The sequence below is a fragment of the Channa argus genome, chromosome 5 (assembly GCF_033026475.1).
Source record: "Channa argus isolate prfri chromosome 5, Channa argus male v1.0, whole genome shotgun sequence".
Taxonomy (NCBI): domain Eukaryota; kingdom Metazoa; phylum Chordata; class Actinopteri; order Anabantiformes; family Channidae; genus Channa; species Channa argus.
In genome coordinates this window covers 14,199,376-14,211,353 of record NC_090201.1, presented here as the reverse complement: position 1 = coordinate 14,211,353, position 11,978 = coordinate 14,199,376, and the positions used below count along the sequence as shown (strand labels likewise).

At 39.0% G+C, this 11,978-nt stretch overlaps 1 protein-coding gene across 4 annotated transcripts in view; it reads left to right on the top strand.

Annotated features, from left to right (window-relative positions):
* LOC137127507 (sodium-coupled neutral amino acid transporter 3-like) overlaps positions 1-11,978 on the top strand; it is a 35,913-nt gene continuing 23,935 nt past the window's right edge. For 2 of the 4 annotated variants that reach the window (XM_067504569.1, XM_067504567.1), the window contains exon 1: positions 1-411. The gene's annotated coding sequence lies outside the window, so the exon portion shown is untranslated. Of the gene's footprint in view, positions 518-11,978 lie in introns of all 4 variants that reach the window. The other 2 variants (XM_067504568.1, XM_067504566.1) reach the window with 2 other exon arrangements.

Here is an 11,978-nt window from a genome sequence, read left to right as displayed (position 1 = left end):
GCTTCCCTCCGCCCCCATGTGAGATGACAGTTACATTTTCATCACCAAACAAGAGGCAGACACGACCTCTTAACCGGCTGATGGTATCAGTCTAGAGCTGGTCATCGGCAAACGATTAAAGAGGCGGATGTCAAATCCGGGTCTACTGTCCCTGGTTTCACAGCAAACACACAAAAGTAATTTGATTGGAGGTAGGCGGAACCCGTGATCTCCACATCCCACTTTTGAGGAGATTACGAGAGCAATTCACTGGGAAACACATGACATTAACGCCGTTTGGAGGGAAAGCTGCCGGACGTAGCGGGACAGAGACAGGACGACACGACACGGGTCGACACAGGGGCGAGCAGCGAGCGGAGACCAAGATCAGTGTGGAGATATTTGGAGTTGGAGAAGGACACTACTCCTCTGGTAAGACACTGAAGAGCAGCCCTGAGGTGTATCGTTTGCCACAGATATGGAGATGTAGAATTCATCACAGTAAAAAAATAAACGAAAATCGACGCTCGTTGTGCAGGTATGTACAGCATCTGCCTACTTAGCAAGAACGCGGGTAAGAAGTCAGGGTGTCATCACACTATTCATTCAAGCGACCTGAGGTCTGTGCAGAGATGCAGGGAGAGATGACATTACAAACGTGGTGTTGTGTATGTGGGTGACATTCAGTTCATTCACGTTCCTTCTGTAAGTACTTTACTTCTTTGGGCTTGGTCTAATAAGCTGGTACACAACGGGGTAAATCTTTACTCTGTATTACAGAGGAAAACTACTATGACCAGGTGGAGTGAGATTAAATTTAGGCTTTGGAGGGACCGGCTCACTCAACCACTTTCAAGTGGCCGTTATACTGTATTACCGCATTGACATTTCATCCAGCCATGCGTGTTTCGGGCTTTCACTGACGGTGTTTATACTTCTGAATTTTGCAGGTTTTCTTCACCGCCTCATTTTTACATTGCCTGTCATATTTTTTTTGTGCTTGCGAAGCCTCCACAGCTGGTTCAGACCACATCACAATTTGGCTACAGGTGCCATCTAGTCTTCATGTTTAACGATCTTATGAGTTTGAGGGACATGTTCAGAAAGGAGGCAAACCAGCTCTCAAATAACAATATATATCATCTATGCATCTACAGTATTATCCATCTGTAACCGCTTATCCTGTTTAGGGTCGTGGGGGGCTGGTGCCTGTCCCAGCTGTCATAGGACGAGAGGCGGGATACATTCTTGGACAGGTCGCAGGTCTATCTCAGGGCCAACTCAGAGTGGCACACAGACATACAACCATTCACACTCACATTCACAACTACTGGCAATTTAGATTGACCAATTAACTTAACATGCATGTCTTTGAAATGTGGGAGGAAACTGGAGCACCTGGAGGATATGTGATATTATTTGCACTATTATTGGCTTGTAAGCAACATGCTCAACTTTAATCCAATTGGTTTGATTTGTAGAAATATACAATAAGTAAGTGCTAAATTTCAAACATGCACATAACCACAAATAATTACATGTTATTTGTTTATCAGTCAGTGTGGGCTAGCGGTAAAAATCCTTTAGAATGAATCAAACCGTCAAGAGCAGCGTGGTTTCTGGAGTCCCCTGCAGCAGGAAGAGTCTCCAGCCATTCTCTCCTCCAGCAGGTGAAGCTGAAACTGCTTAATGTGACAGACTGAGAGCTCATGTCGGTCCTGGCTGGACTTCACACTGTCTTGTCATGGGCCCATGTGCTGTGGCCCAGACTCATCTGTCATTGCGTGTGCTGGGTTTTTCATCTGGTGTATGATTAAATGCTACATTTGTGTGTCATGCACAGTGCAAGACAGATGCTGTTTGTGTGTACAAAGCCTGCACTCATCTTACTATTACCATAGAAAAGGATAATATATTGTCAAATAAATACCTTATTTCTGCCTCCTGTGATGTATATACGTCAAAAATAAAAGTGGAAAGGAGCAGGGAGTGGCATGCAGCAAAGGTCATTGCGTTCATTCACCACCACACATATTCATATCCTGCATCAACATGGCTTCACCTTTGTAGCAATGCAAAGAAAACATAAAGGGATTGTTTAGATTATTTAGTACAATGTAGTTCACTGTGAGAATTCAATGCCGTGATTTCTTTCTGTTAAACAATGAAAGGACATGAGCCTTGGCCTTTCTTTGTGGTTTTATTTGAATTTCATTTTGTTCCTTAAAAAGCTGAACAGAACAATGCACAATGACTTCACCAATTTTTAACTTGCTTTCTGTGGCTTTAGTTTAGAGTGTAAATACACATTAAAGCATTTAAAATTCCCTCTTACTTCCCTGTATTAAATTATTTGTCTGCTTCTCGCGAAAAAGTTCTTCCAGATGACATCATATGATGTGTTTTTCATCATTAGGAGTTAAAATGACATCATATGGAGGAGCTCTGGAAAAGCAGGTTGAGAGCAAGTTAAAAAGCAGTGAAGGCGTCTTTTAAATGAAAGACCTATCTAAAGACATATCGAGATGAATGAATGAAAGATGAAAATGAACATCCCTTTAGCACTGTGCTGTCCAGTGCTAATGAGGAGCAGCAGTAGATTGAGGAGGGTCTCAAATCCATGTCTTATGGGAAGAGCTGCCTGTGTAATTTTAAATTTTAGAGTCTGAAATGTATGTATGTATTATTTGTGTACAACAGTATGGTATTGGTTGCAGTTGTACAGGGGATCCCAGTCATTTTGACTCTTACTTATACAAAGCAATGACTGTTACCTGTGACTTGTGAATAGTGTAGTAGAAAAAGTAATAGTCAAGGTATTATATATTTTTATATATTATTAGTAAAAGGACATCCAGCCCATGTTGCCAACCATTACCTGTGAACAATTTTCCCTTTCCCTCGACATAAGGAACTCCTAGTATAGGTTTAGTTGCTATGGCTATCTTGGTGCTCAGAGGATTTGAATGAATTGCCAAAGAGACTAGAAAGTCTCTTACCACCAGCCAACCTCAGAAATATGAAAGTCTGAATACATTTCTCCTGAGCTTCAATAGAAAGGTTTTTATTTTTTATTTTCTTTATGGATAATGCAAATCTTAGTAGTTATAAGGGATTTGATACTTAAGCATTACATTGATCGGCTTATACTGGATGCTTGCTGTACTTAGGAGTTCTTTGGGAGTGGATTGGGATTTGGACTTCCTTGGTGCTGTGGCATGTGACAAAGTCAGCAGTGCAACATCCAACATAGTGGTCACACACTGTGCGAGTTGTACTCTCAGCTAAATGAATGCTTTCGTCCCCATGATGCATTCTTCCTTCCTTTTTTTCTGTCTCCCCATGTGATGAGGAGGTAACAGGAGAAAGGCCAGTGACACACGCCAGGACAGGATGGTACTTTGTTCTGTGGCACATGGTTGAGAGAAGACAGAGTTCTGTTGATGGAGGACTGGCTGGATGGACAGGAAGTTATTTGACCACATAATGTCCTTGCTATTTTACAGCTGGCAAATGGTTTCCTCACGAGACAGTGTCCTTGGTTGTGTCCCCGCTGTCCTTTATGTTCAGTCCCTTGACAGTGTACTTTTGAAGCAGTGCAAAGTACCATAGATGACTTACTGGGGGACACAGAAAGTCATATTTTGTCTGTTTTACAGCAGAGTAAACCTGTTACATCTACAGGTAAAGCTGCGCCAATTAGCCATTTAGCCATTGATCGAGCAGTCAAAAGAAAAGTAAAGAAAAGTAGAGGGTCATTAAAATTGCGAACTATTTCACAGCATAATTTATTGGACAGTCAGGTTTAACAAAGTTTATAGGAAAATAGTTATCATACATCTATTTTAATGGGTTGTATTTCAATATTAGATAATATGACAGTGTGATGAAACATGGGTGTGTGGCTTTTGCTTCATCATATACCCCAGACAGAGTGTGGAGATATCGACTTATTCTATTTATGAGCTAATAAATGACATGACACTATTTAAGTTTTACAAATCAATTGACGCACTTCTTTGAAAAATTTCGTCAATTAATTTATGGCCACAAGAGGGCAGAAAAACAGATGAGAAAAATGTACAGATATACAGCAGCTATATTATATATATCAGTTTTTTTATGTCAGTCAGTCTCCAGCTTTCAAAAGGAACTCTTCTGACTGACGTATAGCCGAATGTGTTGCAAATGGGATAAGTGGATATCTTAGTGACTTCTCCTCTTTTGTGACATTTCTCCATCTGCTGGATAGTAAAATTTTAAAATATACCTAAGAGATGATGTGTTTAGTGGACTATATGCGGGACCATGTGTCTACGATTTTAGTGTGACAGCAATAACAATTCTCTCTTTTAAATGTCTGCTAAGATATTTGTGTTAACCAATGACCATTTGGTCCCAGTCTCCAATGTTCAGCTTGAAAGATACCCCACATTAAGCTGTACATTTTGTTGGGTGGTTATATTTGGTTTATATTCATATAAATATAATAATTAAACATATTGGTTAGAAGAGTGTGAAAATGTATTCTGCTGTCACTGGCAGTGAGAATACTGGCATTTGTTTCAGTTACATATTTGCCGAACACCAATTGAAGTGTCTGAGCCGGAACCTCTTATATATATTTCTTTGATTTAGACAAATGGTGACATATGTACCCTAAAACCATAAGAGAAGAAAAACTGTTTCATCCATGGCACATTGTCATTGCATCCCAGTCTCAGCACTTTAAATAATTTTCAGCTTTGCCTAATATACAGCAAAACACAGTTTTACTGTGTTGATAAAAGCAACTTAAGCCAGGGAGCCACGGCACTGACACATTGAAATCAACTTTATAATTAGATTTATATGCAGAATCTGTTGTTGAAACAGATGTGAGCTATACACCATACACATATACATACCAATCCATTCACCTGTCAAATATTTGATATATTAAATATTCATCACCTTAATTGCATCCTGTTACCCTGCTACCTTCCTGTAAACAGTATTTGTATCGAAACAAATCCAAATCCCACCATTAAACTGTTTTTTAATTGAGAAGTAATTTAGATGTACTTCGTCTTTAATGTCTAATTATAGGTTCAGTCTGCACTTAGGCAGGTCTGCTGGAGGAGCAGTTGCCTGCATCTAAGGCAAATGCAGATGTGCTTAATTATGGTTTGAGCAAATAACAGGAGGAACTGCTTGATTACAGATACATCTGGATTTACTAACCTTGAAATCAGCAACACTACTTTTTAATATTTAATATTATACACTTCAACCTAGTTACTTTGTAATTCCAAAACCATGTTTACATTATCATGGAAAAAGAGGGTTCTGACCTGCATGTTCTGTGTTGGCTCATGGTCCAAACGTAAGTGGTTGCTGTATTAAAAAATGCCACCATAGCTACAATGCTAATGTTGCTGACAGTGCCATGACTTTCAGAGACTGAAACTGTTTTTTTAAAAACCTTGATATCTGTATCTGCGTGAACATTTTTGACTAACTAAATAGAATGTCTGGTGTCAATTTAAGCCACACAACCCTTGTGCCCCTTCCCTGGCTGCATTGTTATAAAGCTTTTGGTCTGTTGGCCCCTCCTGGCTTTTGGCTGTTCTGGGTTAGAGTTGAGACCGTGTGATATAAAGTTTTGTGTGATTCTATTAATACATCACTTTTAGTTGGTCACCAGGCTGGTGCTCCCACTCCACCGTGTCACTAGACACTAAAGACAAAACACCAAGGCAGGTCATGAAAAAGTAGATTGAGTTTGGGATGTTTTTTGGGCTTTTGTTTAAAATAAAGTCTTGGGTTTGTTCGTTTACAAAAGTAATTCATATTTATCCATCCGTTATCTATAACCACTTATCCTGTGTAGTTTCACCAGGGGTCTGGAGCATATCCCAGCTGTCATTGAGCGAGAGGCCTGGTCCACCCTGGAAAGGTCTCCAGTCTAATGTAGGGCCAAGAAACACACACAGACAGACAACCATTCATACTCACATTCACACCTACTGGAAATTTACAGTCACCAGTTAACCTAACATTCATGTCTTTGGGCTGTGGGAGGAAACCGGAGTACACGGAAGAAAGCCACACAAGCACAGGGAGACCATGCAAACTCCACACAGAAAGGCCACAGCCAGCCAGAGATTAGAACTTTGCATCCTCTAGCTGTTAGGCGGCAGCACGAAACCCTCCACCGTCTTTCTGCCTAATTTATATTTCTATATTGTGGCCTTTAGGTACATCTGAAGCCTGTCATGTGTGTCTGGCCCAAATACCCAGGGTTAATAAAGGAAACAGAATGCAGTCAATGTGCTGCAGTACCCTGCTGAGTGATTGGATAAAACTCCTTTAAAATTTTAAGCCTGATTTTTCACATTCGTGTTTGTGAAGTGAAATTTATTCAGCTCAGGTGCAAATGCCAGTGAGATTGTAAACAGCACCCACAATGCCAAACATTGGACATTGGAATCAGATCTGGGACAAATCATGTGATGTTGTGTATGTGAAGCTTGGTAAAATATTTTTTTACAGTGTGCCATATAGTCCCCATTATTTATAGTACTTGCACATCTTAACATACCTCAAGAAATCTGGGTCACTGAATCATCCAAACAGTTAGGAGGCAAAATGCAATATGTTGAATTTTTTTCTGCTTTGTAAAAAGTAACTCATAATGGAGACTCTGAAATGCTTGATTTCCTGTGAGACATTTACCTGATGGTGGTTATTTAAATGTGTTATTCAAGTGACGTATCCCACAGCAGCCTATAACAACCGTAGAAACAAGGAGCATCTCGGAAGGTGACATTAAAAGCTAATCTCCTATTCTCCCTGTTGACTCAAAAGCATACAGCAAAGTGGAGAGAGTTGACAGGATAATGTTGTATTTACTACAAACCTTGTCTAAAGACAGACTTGAGCACAGTTACAAATCTTGTGAAAAATAGTAATTTTTCCTTTCTGAAAGTTCATTTTGTAGCACAAAGAAAATTCTCTCTACTTACAATATATTATATACAGTAGAAAACAGTTCCCTCATTTACTAATTTCTCCCTTTTTTCTGAAAGCCTTACGCATACCTTCAAACTGTGTCAGTGTTCAAAGCTGTACAAAAACTTTCATTAAATTAATAATTGTTAAAACAAGCGGTGTAAAGGACTATAAGCTGAAATATAATTAAAGACATTTTCATTTTAGCTCCTTGTTTAATTTATTGTCCATCCGAAAGGTGTTGATATCTGAAAGACTGGTCCATGCTGACTCGTCACAAGGACTCGAGATGTGTGGATGCAGTTAGTCTCTACAAAAAAGGCAGTAATATCACTACTGGTAAGCCTTAAAAAACTAAGCTATGCTGGTAAGCCTGTTTTTAGGAATCTTGTTTAGTTAGGATGGTGCGTGAACTGTGCCAGCATGAAACTTCTGAAACTACATGCTGATGGTCAGGAAATACGTTCCAAAAGAGGCCCAAAAGCAAAATTGAACCAGATCCCAAACTGAGGAGATTTTAGCTGCTGAATATGTAATCACATGCAGTATATTCAAAGCTTCGGGTAACTTGAGCTTCATCTTTCACGCTGACAAGATAACAGAACCTTTTAAAATCTTTAGGGACTCTTGTTCCTGTTTAATGTGTAGCTAGTTATAATGCAGAATACTCAGAAGCTAATCCTGGAATATATTCAGTATTATTTCCTGTTCCTTCATTTATTTGCTGATATTTCAATTACTATTGTAAATTGCATATTTTATATAGTATAGTAAATGTAAAGATGTGCAATCTACTGTAAATGCCTCAGTTTGATAGCAAATGCACTGGAATTGTACACTGGTGTCAGTCATACAGTTTGGTGAATATGACAGCAATTTTCTCTGCCTGTAGCTTTTTTATTCAACACATTATTCCATAACTACACTCCATGTCTTTTTGTGTGTATGTGTGAGACTTTGTGCATGTGATTGTTTTTTGGTTAAGCGCATATTCACCCTTGTGTGAAGAACCAGATGGTTGCTGGACACTTATCTGAAGCAGCTGCTGTGTTCACTGGCACATGCAGCAGTACTTAAACACAGGTTTTTGTGTGACGTGCCGTGGGGTTATAGCAAGGCTGTTTACGCCTCCGCTGTTATTTTTGTATTTGAGGGTGTGTATGCAGGGCTGTGTGGAGTGACCTCTATGATACTGATTTTCTATTTGACCGAGATGGGCCCTAATCTGATCTTTTCTATCATCCTGACTGTAAGAGGTCTCTCTCTATTTTGGGATAAAATGTTTGCTGATAGATTTATTATCTGAATCACTGGCCATGTGTAATCTTTTAATCTGCCGGAAATCTCTTCCTGTTCATGGAAGGGAGGTTTGGATCATTTACATTTGATATTGTAATTTTTCTAGTACTGAGACTATTAAAAACAAGCACGACATATTTAGAAGCTATGGTAGCAATGGTGCTATGGTGAGACAGCTTTGATGTCTTTCCAGTGACCTACATGTGATTGCACAGTATAAATCAATTTAACTATAACATTAGTCAGTCTTCATTTAAAAAAATTTAGCCCAGCTTTTATTGATCCCTGTAAATGGGAGTAAGAAATTAATTGACAATGAAAATCGTCCACATGAACTCCGGCAGATTAGGACTCTGGAGGCTCAATTAGGAAAGCTTATACGACCAGAGTCTTATGAGAATGTCATCAAGTAGTGGAAGAGGAGGCAGAATTACAGTGTGAGATCTCTCCCTGCACAAGCCACACATTTAATTATTCACTAAATGAACTTCAAACCCGAAGGCACATATGCATTGCAAGAAGTGAGGATGAATCCACATGCACAGGGATTCGGTTACGGTATCTGTTTAGGAATAACAATCCATGAAACATTCTGGCTCTGTTTGCCTTATTTTGTCTGGAATGACGTCTCTCAGCAGAGTTGCTTACGTCAGGGCTGGTGAACTGAGGCACACGCACTCGCTGTGTGTTGGCAAACTGAGGTGATGTTTTGGATGAGTGCTTGTATAAACATAGCCTTTGCTATGGCTGTGAAAAGACCCATTTACCACCAAGAGCACCACATTGTGACATTAACTTTTGCATAGAATTTAGAAGTTTGGATATCAGTGGAGAAACAATACATTCCAGAAGATATTCTTTCTGTTTTAGATCTAGTGGTTCAGTTCTGTATTATGTTTTCCAAAACATTAATGTAATCAGAGCTGCACTGATATGCAATTGATTGATCAAACTAAAATCAAAGCCCTTATAAGCACGATTCAATACTTTAATGCAATTTGTCTCCCCCTACCATTCACCTTTGCACACTGTTAATACCAGTGGGGTCTCCTCCTCAGAGACAGTGGTCCTACATATGTGCATTAGTTTACAAGTTGAAACTGTACGGTCAAAATTGACAAAAATATCAGGACATAATTGGTAAAATAATTAGTCAACTAAAAATTAAAAAAAATATTTGGATTAGGAAACAGTTCTTTTATTAAAGATCATAGTTCAACACTGAAAGGGCCAATATCACATTTGGTAAATCTATTAAAACTTCTTCTTCTTTTCCTTTCGGCTGTTCCCTTTCAGGGGTCACCACAGAGAATCATGTGCCTCCATCTAACCCTGTCCTCTGTATCCTCCTCTCTCACACCAACTAACTTCATGTCCTCCCTCACTACATTCATAAATCTCCTCTTTGGTCTTCCTCTAGACCTCCTGCCTGGCAGCTCCAACCTCAGCAACCTTCTATGGATATATTCAGTGTCTCCTCTAAACATGTCCTAACCACTTCAATCTGGCCTCTCTGTCTTTATCTCCAAAACATCTAACATGAGCTGTCTCTCTGTCTCTCTCCTCATTCCTGATCCTGTCCATCCTCGTCACTCCCAAAGAGAACCTCAAAATCTTAAGCTCTGCTACCTCCAGCTCTACCTCCTGCCTTTTCTTTAGTCTTACTATCAAAACTGGTAATGTCATGAACATTGTTTTTAAGAGTTGTGCACCTGATGAGGTAGATAATTACTGACCGTATTCAACTTCACCAGTAATCTCAAAGGTTCCTGAAAAGTTAATGGCTGAACATATGAAGAAATATCTGTAAAACAATCACTAACTGTAAAAAGCAGTTTAAATCAAGCTAATGTGGAGGGAGCAGTATTTTTTTATAATAATAATATTTACAATAATATAATGACAATATCAATCATGTACTTAAGTACTCATAAATAGGTTGAAACAACTTAACTTTTCTCAACACGTTCTAAGCTGGTTTGGATGTAGACAGCAGTGTGTTGAAATCAATTGCATAAAATCACAATTGAAACAACATACACCAGGTATATCACAAGGATTAATGTTTAGTCTTTTGGTTTTCTAATTATATAAATCATATACCTGAATGCTGGAATAAGGCTGGCTGCCAAATGTATGCACATTAGACAATTGTTTACGTAACAGCAGAAAGTCCTCATCATGCTTCTCAGGGTTTCCCAGTTGCTGCATGATAACTGTTTAAATGATCCAAAACAGACTCTGTTTGTTTTTCATTAAAGAAAAACACACTGGATAATTTTGACCAATATTGACCAAAAGGAAACTGATGAATTGAATAAATTTAAATATCTAGGTGTCATCTTGGACTACAAACTGAAGTTTGTCAATGTCAAAGACTATTGAGACAAATGTATGTTTTTTTAAAAAAAAAAAAATATATATAATAGGAACAGTTTGCATTATGGGTTAATTGGTGTCTCTAAATTGCCTGTAGGTGTGAATATGAGTGTGAATGGTTGTCTGTGTGTCTCTTTGTGTTGGTCCTGAGATAGACTGGTGACCGGTCCAGGGTGTGCCCAGCCTCTCGCTCAATGACAGCTCGGATATGCTCCAGACCCCTGGTGACCCTAAACAGGATAAGCGGTTACAAATAATGAATGGATATTAAGACCATGTATATCTATGTAGGCAGCTCAAATGATTTTAATAGCAAATGTCTTATTATTGGATCATCTGGGGCTACGCTTCACGACTGATGGTGTTGACATGGTTATGTGCAATGTAAGCATGTTGAATCTTGTTTGTACCTTTTCTGTTTTATGGAGATTTCTTGTTTTCAACTAAAAGACTAACCAGGGGCAGGGGCTGCTGCATTTGCTTTTGCTATATGCCCCTAGTGTGTGTTTACTATTTACTTGTATAAATGAGGGCAAACTTCACTGTTGATGCCGACAGTTGCACATGTGCCATATGACATAGTGTCTACAGAATACAGAGCATTGTGTTTATGCTATCTGCACTTGGCCTGAATGTTTCCTTATGGATTCACAACTCTGTTTCATACCACATGGGTGCTATGGTAACTGGGGTTTAGTCCTGCAGGGCTAAGCTCAATTATTTTTCTGGTGATTCTTCTTTATCTTAATTTCTCTTGCTTAGACCTATTGGTTGTGGTTTTCACTGAACAAATGTTATTATAATCAACCTGATAGTTGAACTGTGATTTAAGGCAAAATACATAGTTAGAATTTATTTCCTTGCATCTATGCAGAAGTTGTAAGGTCTAGTAATAAATTATCTGACTCCGGAAACCCGTTTAAAATCATTTATTTTGCCAAGTCAACCTCAGTGACATAAAAACAAAAATTTGCCAAGAGTGTGCTGGATAATAAAGGCAGCAACACAAAGTCTCAAATAAACAATATAAAACATAGTACTATGGACAGAACTATCATAAACTCTCTTTATTTAGCATTAAATAATAAAATCCTGCGTCGAATTGTAAAAAAATTAAAAAGGCAACCACAAAACCACTCTGTTGTTTTAAGCTCTGTTGTGCAAGGCCACTGTAGAGGCACCCCTGCAGCCTGACAGTCCATTGTGTACTGTCTTTAAATGGCCTCAACCTCAACCTCCTCGTGATTTGTGAACTATGTGATTGGCAGCGTGGTCCTGTGCAGTGATTTGTCCCACGAGAAGGGCCCTGCCTCTGCCATCCCCACTGT